Below are 27,642 nucleotides of genomic sequence, written 5' to 3'. Positions count from 1 at the left end.
TCATCTCAAGGTATGCCACTACCTGCTGGTTCTGGTCCTGCTCCATGTCTACCTGCTGCTGATGAGTTGCTTCACTATGTGGGTGAGAAAGCTACTCATCAGCGTAGAATCAGACTGCTGCTGATTGAGCTGGTACTGCTCCTGCCACCCCTCCCCTCCCCAGCAGCCATGGCAGTGGAAGGTGAGCGCAGAGGGCCCCCCCCCCGAGTCAGACCTGCGAGTGGATGGACCATGTGGCCGATAGGCATCAGCCAACTGACTACGTAGAATCTCTCTGTAGTAGGTAAGTTTGTTCTCCCTCTCAGTGGGTGTAAAAAAGGACCCCATTTTGGGACGGTAGTGAGGGTCTAATAAGGTGGAGATCCAGAAGTCATCCCGCTGACAAATTTTGACAATTCGGGGGTCACTACGCAATCAACTGAGCATGCATCGTGCCATTTGCGTCAGTGACTCGGAGGGACTACCTGCCTCCATCTCCACTGTCTTGCCTTCCTCATAACCCTCCAGCTCCTCTGGCTGCTCCTGCTCCTCCTCTCCTGTCCGATGACTAGAAACACCGGCCATCTCATCCAACCTAAACTGTGCTCCGCTCTGCCCCTCATCATCCTCCTCCTCCAGTTCAGCCCCCACAGGGCTCATGTAGCCTTGAGATGTAGGTGCAACGTCTCCATTGCCGTGACCAGCCATGTTTTCAATAATCTGTTGTAGGAAATGTAGGAGTGGAATTATGTCGTTCATGGCGTAATCCAGGCGATTTACAAATAATGTGGCTTCCTCAAAGGGCCTCAGCAAACGGCAGGTGTCATGTATGAGCTGCCACTGGTTCACATTGAAGTTACACAGGGGAGTACTCCTATCTGCTTGGATCATCAAGAAATCGGTGATGGCTTTTCTTTGTTTGCATAGTCTGTCCAACATATGGAGGGTGGAATTCCAACGTGTGGCAATGTCACAAATAAGACTATGTTGTGGTATACCGTTCTGACGCTGCAGCTCAAGGAAGGTGTGCTTGGCTGTGTACGAGTGGCTGAAGTGCATGCACAGTTTCTTTGCCATTTTCAGGATGTTTTGCAAATGGGGTGAAGACTTGAGGAAGTGCTTGACAACCAGATTGAACACGTGTGCCATGCAGGGCGCATGTTTCACACTTCTGCAGTGCGGACACAATGTTCTTCCCGTTGTCGGTCACCATGGTTCCCATTTCCAGATTTCGTGGAGTAAGCCATACTCGGATTTCTTTACAAATGAACTTTAGCAGTTTCTCCCCTGTGTGACTCCGTTCGCCAAGGCAAACCATGTGAAGAACAGCTTGACACCGCCATGCCCTACACACATGGTACGATGAAGGGCCACCGAGATTTGGACGTGCAGTGGAGGCCGAGGACACGGTGGAGGATGAGGAGGCGGCATCGCACACTGTAACAGGACCAACTGCCTGAGAGCGAGAGCGTGGAGGAGGAAGCTGTGTGACCTGTCCAAGTTGCTGTTGTGGCTGTGCAGGAACCACATTTACCCAGTGGGCCGTAAAAGACAAGTATTGTCCCTGCCCGTAGTTACAGCTCCACACGTCAGCGCTGCTGTGCACTTTGAACACACCGACAGGCTCAAGGACTGGCCCACCTTCTCTTGTACAAACTTATGCAGGGCTGGTACTGCCTTCTTCACAAAGAAATGACGGCTTGGGACTCTCCACTTCGGTTCGGCACAAGCCATCAATTCTCTGAAAGGTGCAGAGTCCACCACTTGAAAAGGGAGGGACTGCAACACCAGCAACTTGGACAGGAGCACATTAAACTTCTGTGCCGTTGGATGAGTGGGCGCATACTGTTGACTCTTGGACATGGCTTCGCCGATGGATTGTTGGCGGAATGGCTGTCTAAAAGCGGGAGAAGCAGGAGTGACAGAAGGAGGGTTTGACACACAGCTCCCTTCGGCTGAGGTGGTGGAGCCTTGGCTGGATGAAGGAGGGAGCGGATGGCCACTGGGTAATGCAGCAGGCTGGACCACTACATCGGAGCCACGGTTCTCCCAGGCCGCTTATGGTGGCGGAGCATGTGTTGACGCAGGGCCGTGGTGCCGATATTGGGCCCTGGCCACGCTTCACCTTCTGCCGACAGATCTTGAATGTGGCTACGTGAACCTCCTCCGGATGCCTGATGAAAAACTGCCACACCGCAGAGTAGCTGATTTTCCCACCTGCAGTCCGCACTAATTGACTGCTACTGGCGCTGTCTCCAGGAACCCCTGTTCCACTACCTCCCGGAAAGGTAGGCTGCCGCGAAGCAGGTGGTCTCCCCCGGGCACGTTTGGCTCCTGAATTTCCACTCCTGCCACTATGCTGACTGCCAACCGTGGTACCGCCTTGCTGCCTCGAGGGGCAACCTGCAACTCTCTTCTCCTGATGATGATGAAGCCCCTTCTGCACCCGGCTCCCAATTGCGATCGGCTTCATCATCATCAACAGGTGTGTGCACGTCACTGATGTTCTCCTCAGGTTCCTCAACAGTGTCTGCTTCAGGACCCTGAACCTTTGCAACACCGCCTCCCACGTCACTCTCTGCATCACTACTTGGCCGCCTAGAGGAGCAAGCGGCGCATGTCTCCTCCCCTTCTTGGCTGTCCAGTAGCTGCTGACTGTCCTCTATTAGATTGTCCTCAGTAAATAGTGGAGCTGAACCCACAGCATAAGACACTTCTTTAGGAGAGGGAACAGCATAGGACAAAGGCAATGGGAGGACATGGACTGCTCCCGGGCCATGCCAACTGAGGGTTGTGTCTGAGGAACCCACCGACTGTTCACTGGGGGTGTCAGATGTCACTTGTGATGATGTGGATGAGTGTGTTAACCAATCGACGACGGCAGATGGGTTGCTGGTCGAGACACGACCGCTGGCTAATAACGGTAGCTCAGGCCTCTTGCTGCGACTCCTGCTGCCACTCTCCCCAAGGCTGCTGCCAACTCTGCCTGAAGTAATTAGGCCTCTGCCACTCCTCTGTGCACGTCCTGGCACTTCTCTGCCTGACATACTTAGTGCGTTTATGAGGGTATTACAATACGATGCACTACTCTTTAAACAATATTTGTCTAGATAAGCAGCACGTGATTACTTATGGCTGTCCTTTCACAGTATGTAGGCCCTTTACAGATTAACAGGTCCAAGATGGTACACTACTTGGATGTACGTATGCGGTATGCACTGATGAGGGCAGTAATATGCGCAACTATAGGCAGAAAAAACTCTGTATTTCTTAAAAACACCAGCCAGTGAATACTATTGTTTGGACTTTGACAGTATGGAGCACCTTGACAGATTAACAGGTACTAAATGGAAAATACTTGGATGTACCTATGCGGTATGCACTGATGAGGGCAGTAATATGCGCAACTATAGGCAGAAAAAACTCTGTATTTTTTAAAAACACCAGCCGGTGAATACTATTGTTTGGACTTTAACAGTATGGAGCACCTTGACAGATTAACAGGTACTAAATGGTACAATACTTGGATGTATCTATGCGGTATGCACTGATGAGGGCAATAATATACGCAACTATACGCAGAAAAAATAAGTATTTTTTAAAAACAACAGAAGGTGATTACTTTTGCCAGGAGTCAGGACTTTCCCTGTATCTAGACTTGTTACAGAATAGTAGACTGCTTTGATGTAGGCATGTGTTAAGCACGTATGAGGGCAGACAAATGCACTACAGTCCGTTGAAAAAGAAATTATTTGTGAACAGCAGCAGGACCAGACAGTGCAGCACCACAATAAAAAAAAATACAGGGATTAAACCCTTAATTGCACTCTGTCACACAATTCTGAGCAGCAGATTATTTCTGGAGCAAAAAAAATACTGACTTGCGCTGAAAAATTAGGTGGTAAGATGGTTGATAAAGTTCAGGCAGTTTGTTAATCTGTATGAGGCAGCTAACAGCTATCTGCCCCTCTCTGCTGCAATGCTCAATAACGTGAATAGGAGGTTTAGCTATCAATGATCCTTCTCAGTGTGAACAGCAAAGCACTCTGCTCTCCTGTCTTTCCCCAATGCTGATGGGACTAGCAGTTGCAGTGTAACGCTGTGGTATAAGCTAGTCAGACACACGCAGTCCCGTTCTCTCTATCTCTGAGTGCATAGACGAAATGAAGAGAGGATCCGCCACACGTGGATCCGCCATTTTAGGTCTCCAATAGCCTGGAGCGCTGTAAAATGAAGTTTAATGAATCGATTTTTCATTAAATTCGTCATGAATTTGGGTTCGTCAACTTCGATTCGCTCATCTCTATTTATTTTCCTTACAAGCAGAGAGCTTAATCCCTTAAAGGGTACCTCTCATATAAAAAAAACTTTTGATATATTATAGATTAATGTATGCAGAATAACTTTACAATTGCATGTTATTAAAAAATATGCTTCTTTCTATTTAATTTTCCACTTTGAAGAAATGACCACTAGGGGTCTCCCTACCAGTCCTGGCAGCAAGCATTTCAGACTCATGCTGGAGTCCTAAACACTACAAGCTGCCAGTCTGCTTTGTTCACAAAGGAGAACACTCAGAGCTGCCAGCCTGCTTTGTTCACAGCCTGTTTGGCTGTGAACAAAGCAGGCTGGCAGCTCTGAGTGTTTAGGACTCCAGCATGAGTCAGAAATGCTTGCTGACAGGACTGATCGGGAAAAATACAATAGAAAGAAGCATATTTTTCATTAACATGCTATTGGAAAGTTATTCAACATTCATTAATCTAAAATATATTTTAAAAGTTTATTTGATGAGAGGTACCCTTTAAGGACCCTGCCCATTTATACCTTAAGGACCCGGCCATTTTTTTTTGAACATCTGACCACTGTCACTTTAAACATTAATAACTCTTGGATGCTTTTACTTTTCATTCTGATTCCGAGATTGTTTTTTCGTGACATAATCTACTTTATGTCAGTGGTAAATTTTTGTCGATACATCATTTCTTGGTGAAAAATTCAAAAATTTGATGAAAAAATTGTCATTATAAGCTCTCTGCTTATAAGGAAAATGGACATTACAAATACGTTATATATTGATTCACAAATACAATATGTCTAATTTATGTTTGCATCATAAAGTTGACATGTTTTTACTTTTGGAAGACATCAGAGGGCTTCAAAGTTTTAATTTTAAGATTTTTCAATTTGAAGGGCCTTCATATTAGAAATACCCCACAAATGACCCCATTATAAAAACTGCACCCCTCACAGTATCCAAAAAGACATTCAATAAGTGTGTTAACCCTTTAGGTGTTTCACAGGAATAACAGCAAAGTGAGAAAATTTAAAATCTTCATTTTTTACTTTTGTATGTTCTTGTAGACCCAGTTTTTGGATTTTTACAAGTGGTAATAGGAGATAAAGCCCCCCCAAATTTATAACCCAATTTCTCTCGTGTAAGGAAATACCTCATATGTGTATGTCAAGTGTTCGGAGGGTGCAGTAGAGGGCTCAGAATGGAAGGAGCAACAATGGGATTTTGGAGAGTGAATTGTGCTGAAATGGTTTTTGGGGGACATGTCGCATTTAGGAAGCCCCTATGGTGCCAGAACAGCAGAAAACTCCACATGGCATACCATTTTGGAAACTACATCCCTTAAGGAATGTAACAAGGGGTTCAGTGAGCCTTAACACCCCACAGGTGTTTGACGACTTTTGTTAAAGTTGGATGTGTAAAGGAAAAAGATTTTTTTTTCACTAAAATGCTGTTTTCCCCAAATTTTACATTTTTACAAGGGGTAATAGGAGAAAATGACCCCCAAAATTTGTAACCCCATTTCTTCTGAGTATGGAAATACCCCATGTGTGGACGTCAAGTGCTCTGCTGGCACACTACAATGCTCAGAAGAGAAGGAGCGCCATTGAGCTTTTGGGAAGAGAATTTGTTTGGAATAGAAGTCAGGGGCCATGTGCGTTTACAAAGCCCCCCGTAGTGCCAGATCGGTGGACCCCCCCCCACATATGACCCCATTTTGGAAACTACACCCCTCACAGACATTAATAAGGGGTGCAGTGAGTATTTACACCCCACTGGCGTACAGATCTTTGGAACAGTGGGCTGTGCAAATGGAAAAAAAAAAAATTTCATTTTCACAGACCTCTGTTCCAAAAATCTGTCAGACACCTGTGGGGCGTAAATGCTCACTGTATGCCTTATTACATTACGTGAAGGGTGTATTTTCCAAAATGGGGTCACATGTTAGGGGGTCCATTGTTCTGGCACTATGAGGGCTTTGTAAACACACGTGGCCTTCAATTCTGGACAAATTTTCTCTTCAAAATCCCAATGGCGCTCCTTCTCTTCTGAGCATAGTAGTGCACCCGCAGAGCACTTTACATCCACATATGGGGTACTTTCTTACTCAGAAGAAATGGAGTTACAAATTTTGGGGGGCTTTTTTCCTATTTTCCCTTGTGAAAATGGAAAATTTAGGGTAACACCAGCATTTTAGTGAAAACTTTTTTTTCATTTTCCCATCCAACTTTAATGAAAATTTGTCAAACACCTGTGGGGTTTTAAGGCTCACTATATCCCTTGTCACATTCCGTGAGGGGTGTAGTTTCCAAAATGGGGTCACATGTGGGTATTTAGTTTTTTTGCGTTTATGTCAGAACCGCTGTAAAATCAGCTACCCCCTGTGCAAATCACCAATTTAGGCCTCAAATGTACATGGTGCGCTCTCACTCCTGAGCCTTGTTGTGCGTCCACAGAGCATTTTACGCCCACATATAGGGTATTTCCGTGCTCGGGAGAAATTGCGTTACAAAATTTGGGGGCCTTTTTTTCCTTTTACCGCTTGTGAAAATAAAAAGTATGAGGCAACACCAGCATGTTAGTGTAAAAATGTTTGTTTTTTTACACTAACAGGCTGGTGTAGCCCCTAACTTTTCCTTTTCATAAGGGGTAAAAGAAGGAAAAAAAATAAACATAATTTGTAGTGCAATGTCTCCTGAGTACAGAAATACCCCATATGTGGCCCTAAACTGTTTCCTTGAAATACGACAGGGCTCCAAAGTGAGAGAGAGCGCCATGCGCATTTGAGGACTACATTAGGGATTGCATAGGGGTGGACATAGGGGTATTCTGTGCCAGTGATTACCAAACAGGGTGCCTCCAGCTGATGCTAAACTCCCAGCATGCCTGGACAGTCAGTGGATGTCCGGAAATGCTGGGAGTTGTTGTTTTGCACAGCTGGAGGCTCCGTTTTGGGAATTGCTGTAAAAAACGTTTTTCATTTTTATTGGGGGGACAGTGTAAGGGAGTGTATATGTAGCATTTTAACCCTTTATTATGTGTAGTGTAGTGTTTTAAGGGTACATTCGCACTGGCAGGTTACGGTGAGTTTCCCGCTAGGAGTTTGCGTTGCTGCGAAAAATATGCCGCAGCCCAAACTCGAAGCAGAAAACTTACTGTAAAACCTGTCCTTGTGAATGTACCCTGTACATTCACATGGGGGGGGGGGGGGGGGGGGCAAGCCTCCAGCTGTTTCAAAACTACAACTCCCAGCATGTACTGACAGACCGTGCATGCTGGGATTTGTACTTTTGCAACAGCTGGAGGCACACTGGCTGGAAAACAGTGTGCCTCCAGCTGTTGCAAAACTACAACTCCCAGCATGTACTGATCGCCAAAGGGCATGCTGGAAGATGTAGTTATGCAACAGCTGGAGGTATGCAACTGCAACTCCCAGCATGCAGAGACAGCTGTTTGCTGTTTGGGCATGCTGGGATTTGCAGTTTTGCAACATCTGGAAAGCTACAGTTTAGAGACCCCTGCACAGTGATCTCATAGCTGTGGCTCTCCAGATGTTGCAAAACTACAAATTCCAACATGCCCAGACAGCAAACTGCTGTGTGGGCAAGCTAGGAGTTGTAGTTTTGCAAGATATAGAGGGTCACAGTTTAGAGATCACTGCAAAGTGATCTCCAAACTGCAGCCCTCCAGCTGTTGCAAAACTACAAATCCCAGCATTCCCACACAGCAAACAGCTCTCTGGGCATGCTGGGAGTTGTAGTTTTGCAACCTCTGGAGGGCTACAGTTTAGAGACCACTGTATAGTGGTCTCAGACTGAAGCCCTCCAGATGTTGCTAGGCAACTCACCGGCTTCCGTAGGATCCAGGGAGCCGCATCGCTGTCCTCTTCTTCTGCAGATCTCCGCCGCCGATCGCCACCCACAGCCTCCACCGATGGGTAAGTGGAGTTTGGCACCGGACCTCTGTCAGTTTCCCCGTTCTGTCCGGCCTATTGTGGGTGGGCAGAATGGGGAAACCAAAAGTTAACCCCCCCCGCCCCCGATCTGCGCGGGGTGCCTTACCAACGTATGGATACGTCCTGGGTCCTTAAGTACCAGGGAGTATCTATACGTCCTAGGTCCTTAAGGTGTTAAAAGTTAAAAAAAATGCAACATTTTAACATTTTTTACAAATGACAAATTTTATCAACAAAAATTTACCACTATGTTAAAGTAGAATATGTCACGAAAAAACTATCTCGGAATCAGATTCATAAGTAAAAGCATCCCAGAGTTATTAATGCTTAATGGAAAACTGTCAGCTTGCTCACCCTGCACTAACCAGCGGTACTGGCTGGTGGTGCACGGGACGCTGATTAGTTTGATGCCTACCGTGCCCGGATCCGCTTCGCCGTTCGGCCAAAATCTTTCCTTAAGGAAGATGCCTACCGTGCCCGGATCCGCCACACTGTTTGGCCGAAATCTTTGATTTTCTGTATATGCTAATTAGGTGCTAACTGGCACAGGTGGGGTTACTGGCACTCTGACATCAGCGCTGCTCGTCCGCAGCATTGCCCAGCACATCAATATTCTTCCCCTCCCTCTGCCTCTCCCTCTTCATTACAGAGCAGGGAGAAGAGGGAGAGGCGGAGAGAGTGGAAGAATATTGATGAGCTGGGCGGCACTGAGGACAAGCGACGCTGACGTCAGAGTGCTAGTTACGCCGCCTCTGCCAGTTAGCACCTAATTAGCAAATACAGAAAATCAAAGATTTCGGCCGAACGGCGTGGCGGATCCAGGCACAGTAGGCATCTAACTGATCAGCGTCCCCCGCACTACCAGCCAGTGCCGCTGGTTAGTGCGGGGGGAGCAAGCCGACAGTTTTCCTTTAAAGTGACAGTGGTTAGATGTGCAAAAAAAGCTCTGGTCCTTAATGGGTTAATGGCCATTAAAATGGGACTGTGAAATCCCATCTGCCGGAGTACCGAGAAGGAGAACGACCAATGGAGTCTATTGAACGCCTTCTTGGCGTCTAGCGCCAGGGCCAGCATAGGAAGTTTATGTGTATCTATATGATGAAATACAACCTACATGCTTCTAGTGTTGAAATAGGTCTGGTTTGTTGGGACGAAGCCTGTCTGATCTACGTGGATGATGGATGGGAGAATTGTCGCTATGCAGTTGGCCAATAATTTAGTGTAAATCTTAATGTCCTGATTTAAAAGGGAAATGGGCCTAAAGTTTTGTTGTCTATCAGGGGACTTGCCAGGTTTGGGAAGGGTAATTATAAGGTCTTGCATGTTTTCTTTAGGAAGGGAGCAGGAGGTAATAGCAGAGTGATAAAAATCGCGTAGATAGGGAGAGAGGATTTGTGTAAAATGTTTGTAGTAATGATTGGCAAAGCCATCAGGGCCGGGGGCCTTATCTCGAGGTAATATTTTAATCACAGCCTGACCCTCCTCCTGGGTGGCAGGAACATTTAGTGTGTGAAGCTGAGAGCTCTCTAAGACAGGAAATCGCGAGACTGTAGATATTTTTGGGTCATTTCCTCCAGCCCGACAAGGTGCAGGGTTGGAATCCTGTAGGTTGTATAAATTAGCATAGTATGCTTGGAATCCATTCGCTATATCATTAGGAGAGTAAACTTTATCATGAGAGGAAGGGTGAATTAGGTGGGGAATTCTACTTTTAGTGTGATGAGATTTAAGCCTGGCCGCTAGGAGTTTCCCTGCTTTATTATCCTGAGAGAAGTATGTCGCTTTTGTCTTGAAAAAAGCTTTTTTCATAAGAGGCAAGCATGTGACATCTAAGATCATGTCTAAGTCATCTAAGCTCATCTGCTAACGAGGTGGTGTGATTTGTTTTATTATGGGTCACTTGCTTGTAATTGAGATAGGAGTGTCGATATTTCTGCCTCCTGCTGTATTTTACATATCGCACCTTGCTTTATGAAAGACCCGCTTATGGGCATTCCAGAGAGTCACCGGATCAGTGTGGGAGGAATTGTTAAATCTGAAGAAATCCCTCTGGTCCAATTCTGTGCATGACTTATGTTGAGGATGTGAAAGCAATAAGGGTCTGCTCCTCCAAATATATGTTGGAAGGGTATTAATAGTTTCGGAGATCGACAATGTTATAGCTGCGTGGTCGGACAAATTGATTATTTATAGGGAGGAGTCTATAGCGTGAGGAAGAAGGGTTCTGTCTACAAGAAACATGTCAATTCAGGAGTACACATTGTGAAATGTATAATCTTTAGCGGAGGTGTGGTGTATACGCCCAACATCATATAGTTCCTTCTACCAGAACGCTATAGATAGAGATGGCACATTCCTAATCTGGGGCAAAGAGTTGTCCACAGAAGGGTCTGAGGTCAAATTAAAGTCCCCACAAATTACTAGCCTTCCCTGATGTTTCTTATTTATCAGTTTAATCAGTTAGTAAAAAAAAAGTAGTTGGCCCGTACTGGGAGCATATGCAGACACTATGGTGTATAATTCGTTGAGTGCATATCAGGATAACAAATCTCCTTTGCGGATCTACATGTTCTTCTATGTGGGAGAAGGCTACCATGTTTTTAATAGCTAACATAACTCCTCTAGATTTAGAGTGGAAGTGCGACTGGTAAATATAAGGAAACTGTGCAAGCTTCAGCCAGAAGGCATCATGTTGAAGCAAATGCGTCTCCTGGACCCCTAATACATCACAGTGCAAAACCTTGGTCTCTTTCCAAAAATGCGCTCTGCGCATTGGACTGTTTAAAGGGGTTATCTAGGAAAAAACTTTTCTTTATATATCAACTGGCTCCAGAAAGTTAAACAGATTTGTAAATTACTTCTATTAAAAAATCTTAATCATTTCAGTACTTATGAGCTTCTGAAGTTAAGGTTGTTCTTTTTTGTCTAAGTCCTCACTGATGACATGTGTCTCGGGAACTGCCCAGTTTAGAAGCAAATCCCCATAGCAAACCTCTTCTAAACTGGGCAGTTCCCGAGACACGTGTCATCAGAGAGCACTTAGACAGAAAAGAACAACCTTAACTTCAGAAGCTCATAAGTACTGAAAGGATTAAGATTTTTTAATAGAAGAAATTTACAAATCTGTTTAACTTTATGAAGCTAGTTGATATATATAAAAATAAGTTTTTTCCTGGATAACCCCTTTAAACCATTGGTATTTATACTAGCAAAGAGATAAACCATGGCAAACTAAGATCTATAACATTATGTAACTAGTAGATAATAAAACATGTATGGGATACATAGCGCCACCCAGCAAGGGCGTCTGCATCCAAATGACTAAGGCAGTAAGGAGAAAATCAGGCATTGAATGAGCACCATTTAACCCATTAAGGACCCAGCCCATTTATACCTTAACCCCTTAAGGACCAGGCCATTTTACACCTTAGGACCAGAGCGTTTTTTGAACATCTGACCACTGTCACTTTAAGCATTAATAACTCTAAGACGCTTTTACCTATCATTCTGATTCCAAGATTGTTTTTTCGTGACATATTCTACTTTATGTTATTGGTAAAATTTTGTCGATACTTGCATCGTTTCTTAGTGAAAAATTCCAAAATTTGATGAAAAAATTAAAAATTTTGCATTTTTCTAACTTTGAAGCTCTCTGCTTGTAAGGAAAATGGATATTCCAAACAATTTTTTTCTATTCACATATACAATATATCCACTTTATGTTTGCATCATAAAATTTACCAGTTTTTACTTTTGGACGACACCAGAGGGCTTCAAAGTTCCGCAGCAATTTTCCAATTTTTCTCAAAATTTCCAAAATCACAATTTTTCAGGGACCAGTTCAGGTTTGAAGTGGATTTGAAGGGTCTTCATCTTGGAAATACCCCATAAATAACCCCATTATAAAAACTGCACCCCCCAAAGTATTCAAAATGACATTCAGTAAGCGTTTTAACCCTTTAGGTGTTTCACAGGAATAGCAGCAAAGTGAAGGAGAAAATTCACAATCTTCATTTTTTACACTTGCATGTTCTTGTAGACCCAAATTTTGAATTTTTACAAGGGGTAAAAGGAGAAAATGTATACTTATATTTGTAGCCCAATTTCTCTCGAGTAAGCACATACCTCATATGTCTATGTAAAGTGTTCGGCGGGCGCAGTAGAGGGCTCAGAAGCGAAGGAGCGACGAGGGGATTTTGGAGAGCACGTTTCTCTGAAATGGTTTTTGGGGGGCATGTTACATTTGGGAAGCCCCTATGGTGCCAGAACAGGAAAAAATACCCACATGGCATACCATTTTGGAAACTAGACCCCTTGAGGAACGTAACAAGGAATAAAGTAAGCCTTAATACCCCACAGGTGTTTCACGACTTTTGCATATGTAAAAAAATGTTAAAAAAATTTCACTAAAATGTGTGTTTCCACCCAAATTTCACATGTATGCAAGGGTTAATAGCAGAAAATACCCCCCAAAATTTGTAACCCCATCTCTTCTGAGTATGGAGGTAACCCATAAGTTGACCTGAAGTGCACTACGGGCGAACTACAATGCTCAGAAGAGAAGGAGTCATATTTGGCTTTTTGAGAGCAAATTTTGCTCGGGGGCATGTCGCATTTAGGAAGCCCCTATGGTGCCAGGACAGCAAAAAACACCCACATGGCATACCATTGCGGAAACTAGACCCCTTGAGGAACGTAACAAGGAATAAAGTGAGCCTTAATACCCCACAGGGGTTTCACGACTTTTGCATACGTGAAAAAAAATTTTTTCACTAAAATGTGTGTTTCCCCCCCAAATTTCACATTTTTGCAAGGGTTAATAGCAGAAAATACCCCCCCAAAATTTGGAACCCCATCTCTTCTGAGTATGGAGGTACCCCATAAGTTAACCTGAAGTGCACTATGGGCGAACTACAATGCTCAGAAGAGAAGGAGTCATCTGTGGCTTTTTGAGAGCAAATTTTGCTCGGGGGGCATGTCGCATTTAGGAAGCCCCTATGGTGCCAGGACAGCAAAATAACCCCCACATGGCATACCATTTTGGAAACTAGACCCCTTGAGGAACGTAACAAGGGGTACAGTGAGCATTTACCCCCCACTGGTGTCTGTCAGATCTTTGGAACAGTGGTCTGTACAACATTTTTAATTTGCACAGCCCACTGTTCCAAAGATCTGTCAGACACCAGTGGGGTGTAAATTCTCACTGCACCCCTCATTACATTCCGTGAGGGGTGTAGTTTCCGAAATGGGGTCACATGTGGGGTTTTGTTTTTTTTGCGTTTGTCAAAACCGCTGTAACAATCAGCCACCCCTGTGCAAATCACCTCAAATGTACATGGCGCACTCTCCCTTCTGGGCCTTGTTGTGCGCCCCCAGAGCACTTTGCGCCCACATATGGGGTATCTCCGTAGTCGGGAGAAATTGCATTACAAATTTTGGGGGGTGTTTTTCCTTTTTACCTCTTGTCAAAATGAAAAGTATGGGGCAACACCAGCATGTTAGTGTAAAAAAAATTTTTTTTTACACTAACATGCTGGTGTAGACCCCCAACTTCACCTTTTCATAAGGGGTGAAAGGAGAAAAAGCCCCCCAAAATTTGTTAGGCAATTTCTCCCGATTACGGCGATACCCCATATGTGACCCTAAACTGTTGCCTTGAAATACGACAGGGCTCCAAAGTGAGAGAGCGCCATGCGCATTTGAGGCCTGAATTAGGGATTTGCATAGGGGTGGACATAGGGGTATTCTACGCCAGTGATTCCCAAACAGGGTGCCTCCAGCTGTTGCAAAACTCCCAGCATGCCTGGACAGTTAACGGCTGTCCGACAATACTGGGAGTTGTTGTTTTGCAACAGCTGGAGGCTCCATTTTGGAAACAGTGGCGTACCAGACGCTTTCATTTTTATTGGGGAGGGGCGAGGGGCCGTGTAGGGGTATGTGTATATGTAGTGTTTTTTTACTTTTTATTTTATTTTGTGTTAGTGTAGTGTAGTGTAGTGTTTTTAGGGTACAGTCACACGGGCGGGGGGGTTACAGCGAGTTTGAGCTGCCGCGCAAAATTTGCTGCATCGCAAACTTGCAGCCTGATACTCACTGTAAGCCCCTGCCCATGTGAGTGTACCCTGTACATTCACAGGGGGTGGGGGGGACCTCCAGCTGTTGCAAAACTACAACTCCCAGCATGCACAGTCCATCAGTGCATGCTGGTAGTTATAGTTTTGCAACAGCTGGAGGCACACGGGTTGGGAAACACTGAGTTAGGAAACAGACAATGTTTCCCAACCAGTGTGCCTCCTGTTGTTGCAAAACCACAACTCCCAGCATTCTCAGGCATGCTGGGAGTAGTAGTTCGGCAACATCTTTAGAGCCAGATGTTGCCGAACTACAACTCCCAGCATGCTTGGAGTTGTAGTTTTGCAATATCTGGAGGACTACAGTTTGCAGACCACTAATACAGTGGTTCCCAATCTGTGCCCTTCCAGATGTTGCAAAACTACAACTCCCAGTATGCCAAAACTGTCCAGGCATGCTGGGAGTTGTAGTTCTGCAACCAAGGGCCAGATGTTACAGAACTACAACTCCCAGCATGCCTGGACAGTAAGGGCATGCTGAGGATGTGTAGTTTTGCAACATCTGGAAGGGCACAGTGGTCTCCAAACTGTGGACCTCCAGATGTTGCAAAACTACAACTCCCAGCATGCCCAGACGCCAAGGGCTGTCTGGGCATGCTGGGAGTTGTAGTTTACAGGGTCCCATTACAGCAATGCATGTCGCTTTACGGCGACGTGCATTGCTGTAAAGGGCCCGACCGCGGCTGAAGATCTACTCACCTGTCGCCGCTGTCGCCGCCTCCGCCGCCGGGATCCGGGTCTTCAGGGACGAGGTAAGTACCGGGGCTGGGCCCCAGCACTCCCCCGTCCCCCGCCGCATCCTCCAGTCTTCCTCCCGTCCTCTCCGGACTTCAAGGGGCCGGGCAGGACGGGAGGAAGTAACCGCCCCCCCCCCCCCCCCCCCCCCCCCCTGCGATTGGTCGGTTGGTTAACCGACGGATCGCAGGGGATCGGAGGAGGTGGCAGGCTTGCCACCTCGCTCCTAGGCTCCAGCATGGTCCTGGCTGTCTGTGACAGCCGAGATCATGCGAAATTACCGGGCGGTCGGGTCCCAGAGACCCGATCAGCCCGGTATCGCCGCAGATCGCAAGGGCGATTTCCCTTGCGATTTGAAGCGATCGCCGACATGGGGGGCCTACATGGCCCCCCTCGGCGTTTGCCCTGGATGCCTGCTGAAGGATTTCAGCAGGCATCTGGTTCCGATCTCTGCCCAGCGAGCGGCAGAGACCGGAAAACGCCATGACGTTGTGGAACGTCATTGGTCCTTAAGGCCCAGGGTGCCATGACGTTCCACAACGTCATTGGTCCTTAAGAGGTTAAGGACCCAGACATTTTCTGAACATCTGACCACTGTCACTTTAAGCATTAATAACTCTGGGATGCTTTTACCTTTCATTCTGATTCCGAGATTGTTTTTTCTTGACATATTCTACTTTATGTTTGTGGTAAATTTTTGCCGATACTTGAAAAAAATTGTAAATTTAGCATTTTTCTAACTTTGAAGCTCTCTCTTGTAAAGAAAATAGACATTCCAAATAAATTATATATTGATTCACATATACAATATCGCAACAAAAGAAGTAGAGAAATAATCGGCAACTCACCGCGGCCAGCTGAGTAAATCTTCTTTTATTTCATACTCACAAAAATCTCATATGGGAAGAGGGTAGTGGGGGGACACAGGATGGCGACCAAGCTCCGTTTCGCACGATGTTCGGCCGGAGGAAGCAAGCTCCGTTTCGCACTATGTTCGGCCGGAGGAAGCACGAACATCGTGCGAAACGGAGCTTGGTCGCCATCCTGTGTCCCCCCACTACCCTCTTCCCATATGAGATTTTTGTGAGTATGAAATAAAAGAAGATTTACTCAGCTGGCCGCGGTGAGTTGCCGATTATTTCTCTACTTCTTTTGTTGCGATTCCATGCACTATCGCTAGTCAGAGCACCACCTCCAGCAATCCTTAGTCCTAGTCTGCTGTGTCATCACCGTTCTGCACCTGAAGGGAAAGTAGTGCCGTGCTGTCCATCTATGAACTGCACATATACAATATGTTTACTTTATATTTTCATCATAAAGTTGACATGTTTTTACTTTTGGATGACATCAGAGGGCTTCAAAGTTCAACAGCAATTTTCCAATGTTTCCCAAATTTTTCAAAATCGGAATTTTTCAAGGACCAGTTTAGTTTTGAAGTGAATTTGAAGGGCCTTTATATTAGAAATACCCCATAAATGACCCCATTATAAAAACTGCACCCCTCAAAGCATTCAAAATGACATTCAGAAAGTTTGTTTACCCTTTAGGTGTTTCACGGGAATAGCAGCAAAGTGAAGGAGAAATTCAAAATCTTCATTTTTTACACTGGCATGTTCGAATGTGTAAATAAAAAAAAAAAAATTTCCACTAAAGTGCAGTTTATTCCCCAAATTTTTCATTTTTACAAAGGGTAATGGGGGAAAATGCCCCCCAAAATGTGTAACCTCATCTCTTCTGAGTATATAAATACCCCATGTTAGGATGTAAAATGCTCTGCGGGCGCACTACAATGCTCAGAAGAGAAGGAGTCACATTTAGCATTTGGAAAGCAAATTTTGCTGAAATGGTTTTTGGGGGGCATGTAGCGGCGTTTAGGAAGCCCCTATGGTGCCAGAACAGCAAAAAAAAAAAAAACCACATGGCATACTATTTTGGAAACTACACCCCTCAAGGAACGTAACAAGGGGTACAGTGAGCCTTAACACCCCACAGGTGTTTGACGACTTTTTGTGAAAGTTGGATGTTTAAATGAAAACAAATTTTTCACTAAAATGCATTTTTTTCCCCAAATTTTACATTTTTACAAGGGGTAAAATGACCCCCAAAATTTGTAACCCCATTTCTTCTGAGTATGCAAATACCCCATGTGTGGACGTCAAGGGCTCTGCTGGCGCACTACAATGCTCAGAAGAGGAGAAGCGCCATTGAGCTTTTTGATAAAGAATTTGTTTGGAATGGAAGTCTGGGGCCATGTGCGTTTACAAAGCCCCCCGTCGTGCCAGAACAGTGGTCCCCCCCACATGTGACCCCATTTTGGAAACTACACCCCTCACAGAATTTAATAAGGGGTGCAGTGAGTATTTACACCCCACTGGCATTTGACAGATCTTTGGAACAGTGGGCTGTGCAAATGAAAAATAAAACTTTTCATTTTCACGGATCACTGTTCCAAAAATCTGTCAGACACCTGTGGGGCGTAAATGCTCACTGTACCCCTTATTACATTATGTGAGGGGTGAAGTTTCCAAAATGGGGTCACATGTGCATTGTTCTGGCGCTATGGGAGCTTTGTAAACAGACGTGGCCTTCAATTCCAGACAAATTTTCTCTTTTTTAAATCCCAATGGCGCTCCTTCTCTTCTGAGCATTGTAGTTTGCCCACAGAGCACTTTACATCCACAGAAGAAATTGGGTTATAATTTTAACTTTTTTCCTATTTTGCCTTGTGAAAATTAAAAATTTAGGGTAACACCAGCATTTTAGTGATAAAATTTTTTTTTTTTTCATTTTCCCATCCAACTTTAAGGAAAATCTGTCAAACACCTGTGGGGTGTTAAGGCTCACTATACCCCTCGTTACGTTCCGTGAGGGGTGTAGTTTCCAAAATGGAGTCACATGTGGGTATTTTTTTTTTTGCGTTTATGTCAGAACCGCTGTTATATCAGCAACCCCTGTGCAAATCACCAATTAAGGCCTCAAATGTACATAGTGCGCTCTCACTCCTGAGCCTTGTTGTGCATCCGCAGAGCATTTTACGCCCACATATGGGGTACTTCCATACTCAGGAGAAATTGCGTTACAAATTTTGGGGTCTTTTTTTGCTTTTATATCTTGTGAAAATAAAAAGTATGGGGCTACACCAGCATGTTAGTGTAAAAAATCCTTTATTTTTTTTTTTTACACTAACAGGCTGGTGTAGCCCCCAACTTTTCCTTTTCATAAGGGGTAAAAGGAAAAAAGCCCCCCAAAATTTGTAGTGCAATTTATCCCAAGTATGGAAATATGTGACCCCATATTTGACCCTAAACTGTTTCCTTGAAATACGACAGGGCTCCAAAGTGAGAGAGCGCCATGCGCATTTGAGGACTACATAGGGGTTGAATAGGGGTAGGCATAGGGGTATTTTACGCCAGTGATTTCCAAACAGGGTGCCTCCAGCTGTTGCTAAACTCCCAGCATGCCTGGACATTAAGTGGCTGTCCGGAAATACTGGGAGTTGTTGTTTTGCAACAGCTGGAGGCTCCCTTTTGGAAACACTGCCGTATGATACGTTTTTCATTTTTATTGGGGGGAGGGGGACAGTGTAATGGGGTGTATATATAGTGTGTTACCCTTTATTATGTGTTAATGTAGTGTAGTGTATTGTTTGTAGGGTACATTCACACTGGTGAGCGTTTACGGCGAGTTTCCCACTAGGAGTCTGCACTGCGGCAAAAAATATGCCGCAGCCCAAACTTGAAGCAGAAAACTAACTGTAAACTCGCCCATGTGAATGTACCCTGTACATTCACATGGGGGGGGGGGGCAAACCTCCAGCTGTTTCAAAACTACAACTCCCAGAATGTACTGACAGACCGTGCATGCTGGGAGTTGTACTTTTGCAACAGCTGGGGGCACACTGGTTGGAAAACCTTCAGTTACCTAACTCAGTATTTTCCAACCAGTGTGCCTCCAGCTGTTGCAAAACTTCAACTCCCAGCATGTACTGATCGCCAAAGGACATGCTGGGAGATGTAGTTATGCAACAGCTAGAGGTACGCAACTACAACTCCCAGCATACCAAGACAGCTGTTTGCTGTTTGGGCATGCTGGGATTTGCAGTTTTGCAACATCTGGAGGGCTACAGTTTAGAGACCACTGCACAGTGATCTCCAAACTGCAGCCCTCCAGCGGTTGCAAAACTACAAATCCCAGCATGCCCAAACAGCTGTCTGGACATGCTGGGAGTTGTAGTTTTGCAACATCTGGAGGGCTACAGTTTATAGACCACTGTATAATGGTCTCAGACTGTAGCCCTCCAGATGTTGCTAGGCAACTCACCGGCTTCCGTAGGATCCAGCGAGCCAGCCGCACGACATCGCCGCCCGCCGATCCTCGTTGCCCGCAGCCTCCGAATGGGTAAGTGGATCTTCTGCCGTCAGTCCTCTTCAGTTTCCCTGTCCTGCCCTGCCTATTGTGGGTGGGCAGAACGGGGAAATCGAAAGTTAACCCCTCCCCCGCCCCCAATCTGCTATTGGTCATCTTGTCTTGATGACCAACAGCAGGGACAGGAGGGGTGGCACCCCTGCCACCTCACTCCTATCCCTTCAGGGGAATCGTGGGTGTCATGGACAACCGCAATCCCCCTTATATTCCGGGTCACTTGGTCACCATAGACCCGTATGACCCAGAATCGGCACAAATCGCAGTTGTGAATTCACTTGCGATTTGCGCCGATCGCCGACATGGGGGGGGGGTCTAATGGCCCCCCTGGGCATTTGCGCAGGGTGCCTGCTGATCGATATCAGCAGTCGGGGACCGAAATTCCCACGGGTGTATGAATACGTCCTGGGTCCTTAAGTTACAGGGCGTCAAGGCGTGTCCATACGCCCTAGGTCCCTAAGTGGTTAAACAAAGCCCCCAGGAACAGAAGTGGCAGAACGACAGCAAAAGGAAAGAGCAGAACATATAGAACCTATATAAGGCTCTACAGAGAGAATAGGGCAAATGTCCCATCTACGGCCCACACAGTATGATGACAGAGCCTGTCTAAAGTACAGCACCTGAAAGCGTGAGTCACCCGCTTGGCAACCAACAGTCAATGGACTTCTGACCATTCTTTTCGGACTTTGGCAGCAGCTGGTGGCCGGGCTTCCTCAGTAGGTGTGATCGAGATGTTCCATCCTCGGAGAAGCTTTTGTCCCTCCTCAAGGAATTTGATGATATGAAGTTTTCCCTTATGAAGCACCAAGAGGTGAACCGGGAATCCCCAGCAGTAGGGCATCTTGGCACGTTGAAGAGCCAAGGTAAGGGGAGAGAGGGTTCTCCGCATCTGTAGCATGGTCGCTGAGAGATCAGGGGGCTGGCAAGCCACCATTCTTCCTGGAGAAGGCCATCAGTTGCTCCTTAATCTTAAAAAAGTGTACCCTGGCTAGCACATCTCGGAGTACCGTGTCATCTAGATGTCACGGTCGGGGCACACCTGATCTATCTCCAAGTCGCGGTCAGAACAATCTGGTAGAGCTGCTTTTTTAAACACAAATAAAAAACATAGAAAACATAATTTTTTTTTTTTTTAACAAAGTACCATAAGGAATGCAATAGCAAAAATTAGCTTTAATAAGCGTGCCCTTTAACTTGGACTTTTTTATCCCTTTTTATAAATTTTTTTTGAGTATATGAAGTGACCAAAAATTAGCAATTTTGGACTTTGGTATTTTCTTACTTGTACGATATCGACCGTGGGGTTTAACCAACCTTATATTTTAATAGTTCGGCCATTTCCGCATGCGGCAGTTTCACATATGATTATTTTTACATTTTTATTACATAATTTTATTTAAAAAAAATGGGAAAAGGGGGGGTGGAGGGATTCAAACTTTTATTAGGAAGGGGTTAATTCACTTTTTTTTTAAAGTCCCCATAGGGGGCTATACCATGCAATGCTTCGACTGCATACACTATTCAATGCTATGCCATAGCATAGCATTGATCAGCGTTATCAGTGCTCTGCTGCTCCAGCCTGCCTAAGCTTCCTGGAGCAGCAGAGGACTGATAGGACAGCGAGGAGGCAGGTAAGTGCCCTGCCGCCGTCCACTCAGTTGATCGGGACATCGTGATTTTACCGTGATGGTCTCAATCAGCTCCGCTGAGCTGCCAGTGTAATGAAATATTCTGTGATGTGATGGCAAATGTGCAAGGGCGTGCGCAGCCTATTGCATTAGGATATGCACCCTTAAGCACAAACTCATGCCACGCGTGTGCATGTGTATGTGTATATATATATATATATATACACACACACACACACACACACACACAAATACACTCTTGCTTGCATGCACACATACATAAACAGACCTGCCCTCATACAGGTGCAGTATAAGTCCCCACACATTAGGTTGGTAGTATAGTTCCCCCACATTAGGTTGGCAGTATAGTTCCCCCACATTAGGTTGGCAGTATAGTTCCCCCTACATTAGGTTGGCCATGCAGTTTCCCCCACATTAGGTGCAGTACAGTTCCCCCGCATTAGGTGCCACCTAATGTAGGGGAACTGTATTGCACCTAATGTGGGGGGACTGTACTACACCTAATGTGGGGGAACTGCACTGCACCTAATGTGGAGGAACTGTACTGCCCCTAATGTGGGGGAACTGTACTACCCCTAATGTGGGGGAACTGTACTGCCCCTAATGTGGGGGAACTGTACTGCACCTAATGTGGGGGAACTGTACTGCACCTAATGTGGGGGAACTGTACTGCACCTAACGTGGGAGAACCCCCCCCCGCCCCCCCATGTCGGCCCACAGGTGTTTAATGAAAATTCTTCAAAGTTGGATGAAAAAAAAATGTTTTTCACTAAAATGCTGGTGTTACCCTACATTTTTCATTTTCGCAAGGGAAAATAGGAAAAAAGCCCCCCAAAATTTGTAACTCCATTTCTTCTGAGTAAGAACATACCCCATATGTGGATGTAAAGTTCTCTGTGGGTGCACTACAAGGCTCAGAAGAGAAGGAGCGCCAATGGGCTTTTGAAGAGAAAATTTGTCCGGAATTGAAGGCCACGTCTGTTAACATAGCCCCCATAGTGCCAGAAAAATGGACCCCCCCCCCCCCCACATGTGACCCCATTTTGGAAACTACACCCCTCACAGAATGTAATAAGGGGTACAGTGAGCATTTACACCCCACAAGTGTCTGACAGATTTTTGGAACAGTGGTCATTTGCACAGCCCACTGTTCCAAAGATCTGTCAAATGCCAGTGGGGTGTGAATACTCACTGCACCTCTAATTAAATTCTGTGAGGGGTTTAGTTTCCAAAATGGGGTCACATGTGGGGGGATCCACTGTTCTGGCACCACGGGGGGCTTTGTAAACACACATGGCCCCTGACCTCCATTCCAAACAAATTTTCTTTCCAAAAGCTCAATGGTGCTCCTCCTCTTCTGAGCATTGTAGTGCGCCAGCAGAGCACTTAACGTCCACACATGGGGTATTTCCATACTCAGAAGAAATGGGGTTACAAATTTTGGGCCTCATTTCCTTCTTTTACGCCTTGTAAAAATGTAAAATTTGGGGAAAAAACTGCATTTTAGTGAAAATTTTTTTTGCATTTACACATCCAAATTTAATAAAAAGTCGTCAAACACCTGTGAGGTGTTAAAGGGGTATTCCAGGTAAAACCTTTTTTTATATATATCAACTGGCTCCGGAAAGGTAAACAGATTTGTAAATTACTTCTATTAAAAAATCTTAATCCTTCCAATAGTTATTAGCTTCTGAAGTTTTTTGTCTAACTGCTCAATGATGATGTCACGTCCCGGGAGCTGTGCATGATGGGAGAATATCCCCATAGGAACTGCACAGCTCCCGGGACGTAATTTACAAATCTGTTTAACTTTCCGGAGCCAGTTGATATATAAAAAAAAGTTTTGGCCTGGAATACCCCTTTAAGGCTCACTGGACCCCTTGTTACGTTCCTTGAGGGGTGTAGTTTACAAAATAGTATGCCATGTGTTTTTTTTTTGCTGTTCTGGCAGCATAGGGGATTCCTAAATGCGACATGACCCCCACAAACCATTTCAGCAAAATTTGCTTTCCAAAAGCCAAATGTGACTCCTTCCCTTCTGAGCATTGTAGTGCGCCAGCAGAGCATTTTATGTCCTAACTTGGGGTATTTCCATACTCAGAAAAGATGGGGTTACAAATTTTGGGGGGCATTTTCTCCTATTACCCCTTGTAAAAAAAAATTAATTTGGGGGAAAACTAGCATTTTAGTGAGAAAAAAAAATTATTTACACATCCAACTTTAATAAAAAGTCGTCAAACACCTGTGGGGTGTTAAGGCTCACTGGACCCCTTGTTACGTGCCTTGAGGGTGTAGTTTCCAAAATAATATGCCATGTGTTTTTTTTTGCTGTTCTGGCACCATAGGCTCCTCAAAAACCATTTCAGAAAAACTCACTCTCCACAATCCCACTGTCGTCCCTTCCCTTCTGAACCCTCTGGTGCACCCGCCGAACACTTGACATACACATATGAGGTATTTCCTTACTCGAGAGAAATTGGATTACACATTTTAGGAAGATTTCTCTCCTTTTACCCCTTGTAAAAATTCAAAAATTGGGTCTACAAGGACATGCCAGTGTAAAAAATGAAGATTTTGAATTTTCTCCTTCAATTTGCTGCTATTCCTGTGAAACACCTAAAGGGTTAAAAAAAAACTTTTGAATGTGACTTTGAATACTTTGAGGGGTGCAGTTTTTATAATGGGGTCATTTATGGGGTATTTCTAATATGGAAGCCCTTCAAATCCACTTCAAAACTGAACTGGTCCCTGAAAAATTTTGATTTTGAAAATTTTGTGAAAAATTGGAAAATTGCTGCTTTACTTTGAAGCCCTCTGATGTCTTCCAAAAGTAAAAACATGGCAACTTTATGATGCAAACATAAAATAGACATATGGTATATGTGAATCAATATATAATTTATTTGGAATATTCATTTTCCTTATAAGCAGAGAGCTTCAAAGTTAAAGGGGTATTCCAGGCAAAAACTTTTTTTTTTTTGGCTGGCTCCGGAAAGTTAAACAGATTTGTAAATTACTTCTATTAAAAAATCTTAATCCTTCCAATAGTTATTAGCTTCTGAAGTTTTCTGTCTAACTGCTCATTGATGATGTCACGTCCCGGGAGCTGTGCATGATGGGAAAATATCCCCATAGGAACTGCACAGCTCCCTGGACGTGAGTCATCAGATAGCAGTTAGACAGAAAACAACTCAACTTCAGAAGCTAATAACTATTGGAAGGATTAAGATTTTTTAATCAAAGTAATTTACAAATCTGTTTAACTTTCCAGAGCCAGTTGATATATAAAAAAAAAAGTTTTGGCCTGGAATACCCCTTTAAAAAAAATGCAACATTTTCTATTTTTTCATCAAATTTTGGAATTTTCACCAAGAAATGATGCAAGTATCGACAAAATTTTACCACTATCATAAAGTAGAATATGTATCGAAAAAACAATCTCGGAATCAGAATAAAAGGTAAAAGCATCCCAGAGTTATTAATGCTTCAAGTGACAGTGGTCAGATGTGCAAAAAATGGCCGGGTCCTACACTGAAAATAGGCTTGGTCCTTAAAGCAAAACAGTCACATGTTTTCTCCTGCACTATCCACAGATACTGATGGATAGTGCAGGAGATGCTGATTCCAATGAGCCCTACCTTGCCCGGATCCGCCAGGCCGTTCGCCCGCAATCGTAGTTTTATTATATGTGATAATCTGTCTGTAACTTGCATGGGCGGGCTTCTGCAGCTTAACTGGCGCTGATGTCAGCACTGCTTATGAATATTCATCCCCCCTCCCTCCAGTTAGGAGCGGCGAAGAGAGGGAGAACTGGAGGGAGGGGGGATGAATATTCATAAGCAGTGCTGACATCAGCGGATCCGGGTAAGGAAGGGCTCATTGGAATCAGCATCTCCCGCACTATCCATCAGTACCTGTGGATAGTGCAGGAGAAAACATATGACAGTTTTCCTTTAAGGGGTTAAAATAACAGAAATTCTACAAAACTGATGAAAACAAAGTACAACGGAAAAAAAAGCCTCATAGGAATGAATGAGATCTGTAATCCATTACGTTTCTCTAATGGGAATAGAGCAACGGAATTGAAAAACGCTGATGTGAACCTACCCTTAGGGGTTAAAAAAAATCCTGAATAACCTGCAGTCAACTAGTCATGAGGTTCAGCCCATTCCCTACATTTATTTAGCAGAAGACAGTAGTGACCTGCTGTGATGACGGCTCCATGCACATGCAGGAAATGGAGCAAATCTTAGGGTATGTTCACACGAGTGGACCAACAGCGTATTTTACACTGCGGATCTGCCGCTGAGGGACTGCTGCATGGTGGATTTACATGTTCCTGCTCGGAGCTGCAATACGCCGCTACGAGCAGACACACTGCAATGTGTAAGTTGCAGCGTGTATGCGCAGTATACTCGCACATCACGGCAGCTCTCAGCCTAGCTCACGGAGTAGGGGGAGTCGCGCATGTGCGGGGAGTCACACATCGCTTCAGTGTGTCTGCTCGTAGCAGCGTAATACTGCTCCGAGCAGGCATATGTAAAGCCACCATGCATCGGCCCTTTAGCGGCGGATCTGCAATGTAAAAAATATGCTGTCGGTCCGCTCGTGTGAACGTACCCTTAGGCCATTATTCTCAATGGGCTTGCTGACAGGACTCCACAGTACACCAGCATACATACTGACAGGACGTCCAAGTATAGCCCCATACTGACAGGACGCCCAAGTATAGCCCCATATGTCTAAGGTTGGTGTGAACAACCGCAAAGATGCTCGGGACATTCTCCTCATAGACTGGGAGTCATGTCTGTGTATAGACTGGGAGTCGTGTCTGTGTATAGACTGGGAGTCGTGTCTGTGTATAGACTGGGAGTCATGTCTGTGTATAGACTGGGAGTCATGTCTGTGTATAGACTGGGAGTCATGTCTCTCTCTGTATAGACTGGGAATCATGTCTGTGTATAGACTGGGAGTCATGTCTGTGTATAGACTGGGAGTCATGTCTGTGTATAGACTGGGAGTCATGTCTCTCTCTGTATAGACTGGGAGTCATGTCTCTCTCTGTATAGATTGGGAGTCATGTCTGTGTATAGACTGGGAGTCATGTCTCTCTCTGTATAGACTGGGAGTCATGTCTGTGTATAGACTGGGAGTCATGTCTGTGTATAGACTGGGAGTCATGTCTCTCTCTGTATAGACTGGGAGTCATGTCTGTGTATAGACTGGGAGTCATGTCTCTCTCTGTATAGACTGGGAGTCATGTCTCTCTCTGTATAGACTGGGAGTCATGTCTCTCTCTGTATAGACTGGGAGTCATGTCTCTCTCTGTATAGATTGGGAGTCATGTCTGTGTATAGACTGGGAGTCGTGTCTGTGTATAGACTGGGAGTCATGTCTGTGTATAGACTGGGAGTCGTGTCTGTGTATAGACTGGGAGTCATGTCTGTGTATAGACTGGGAGTCATGTCTCTCTCTGTATAGACTGGGAGTCATGTCTGTGTATAGACTGGGAGTCATGTCTCTCTCTGTATAGACTGGGAGTCATGTCTCTCTCTGTATAGATTGGGAGTCATGTCTGTGTATAGACTGGGAGTCATGTCTCTCTCTGTATAGACTGGGAGTCATGTCTGTGTATAGACTGGGAGTCATGTCTGTGTATAGACTGGGAGTCATGTCTCTCTCTGTATAGACTGGGAGTCATGTCTGTGTATAGACTGGGAGTCATGTCTCTCTCTGTATAGACTGGGAGTCATGTCTGTGTATAGACTGGGAGTCATGTCTCTGTATAGACTGGGAGTCATGTCTCTCTCTGTATAGATTGGGAGTCATGTCTCTGTATAGACTGGGAGTCATGTCTCTCTCTGTATAGATTGGGAGTCATGTCTGTGTATAGACTGGGAGTCATGTCTCTCTCTGTATAGACTGGGAGTCATGTCTGTGTATAGACTGGGAGTCATGTCTCTCTCTGTATAGACTGGGAGTCATGTCTGTGTATAGACTGGGAGTCATGTCTCTCTCTGTATAGACTGGGAGTCATGTCTGTGTATAGACTGGGAGTCGTGTCTGTGTATAGATTGGGAGTCCTGTCTGTGTATAGCCTGGGAGTCCTGTCTCTGTATAGATTGGGAGTCGTGTCTCTGTATAGGCGGCTCGCACAAAGACGCTTCCAGTGACCTCGCGGCAGCGCCTCCACACTTACACCACACGTTCGTTGTGAGGCGCGTTAGTGGGCGTAGCGGAAGACGGCGGAGAACGCGGCGGTCAGCTGACCAGCTAGTTCACTCTATACCGTGACGTGACCGTGAAGGCTCGTGTCTTGGCGACTGTTGCTTCCTCTGGCTGCAGGGTAAAGCCCGTCATATTAGTGGTGTCCGCGTGCAGGTGAGTGTGGCCCCGCTATAGCGCCCTTCCTATTTTTAACGGCATCCAATCCAATGGTATCCAATGCATGCCCAGCTAGCAGCAGCAGTATTC

At 45.2% G+C, this 27,642-nt stretch overlaps 1 protein-coding gene across 4 annotated transcripts in view; it reads left to right on the top strand.

Moving 5' to 3' along the window:
• The window catches only part of ASRGL1 (asparaginase and isoaspartyl peptidase 1), a 125,896-nt gene that overhangs the window by 26,451 nt on the left and 71,803 nt on the right, over positions 1-27,642 (top strand). Inside the window, exon 1 of one of the 4 annotated variants that reach the window (XM_056565861.1) lies at positions 27,384-27,549. The exons of the other annotated variants lie outside the window; for them this stretch is intronic. The gene's annotated coding sequence lies outside the window, so the exon portion shown is untranslated. Of the gene's footprint in view, positions 1-27,383; positions 27,550-27,642 lie in introns of those variants that run through there. 4 annotated transcript variants of the gene reach the window in all.

Source organism: Hyla sarda, chromosome 3 (genome assembly GCF_029499605.1).
Source record: "Hyla sarda isolate aHylSar1 chromosome 3, aHylSar1.hap1, whole genome shotgun sequence".
NCBI lineage: Eukaryota > Metazoa > Chordata > Amphibia > Anura > Hylidae > Hyla > Hyla sarda.
Note: the sequence above shows the minus strand (reverse complement) of the source record. Positions and strands in the feature narration are given on the sequence as shown.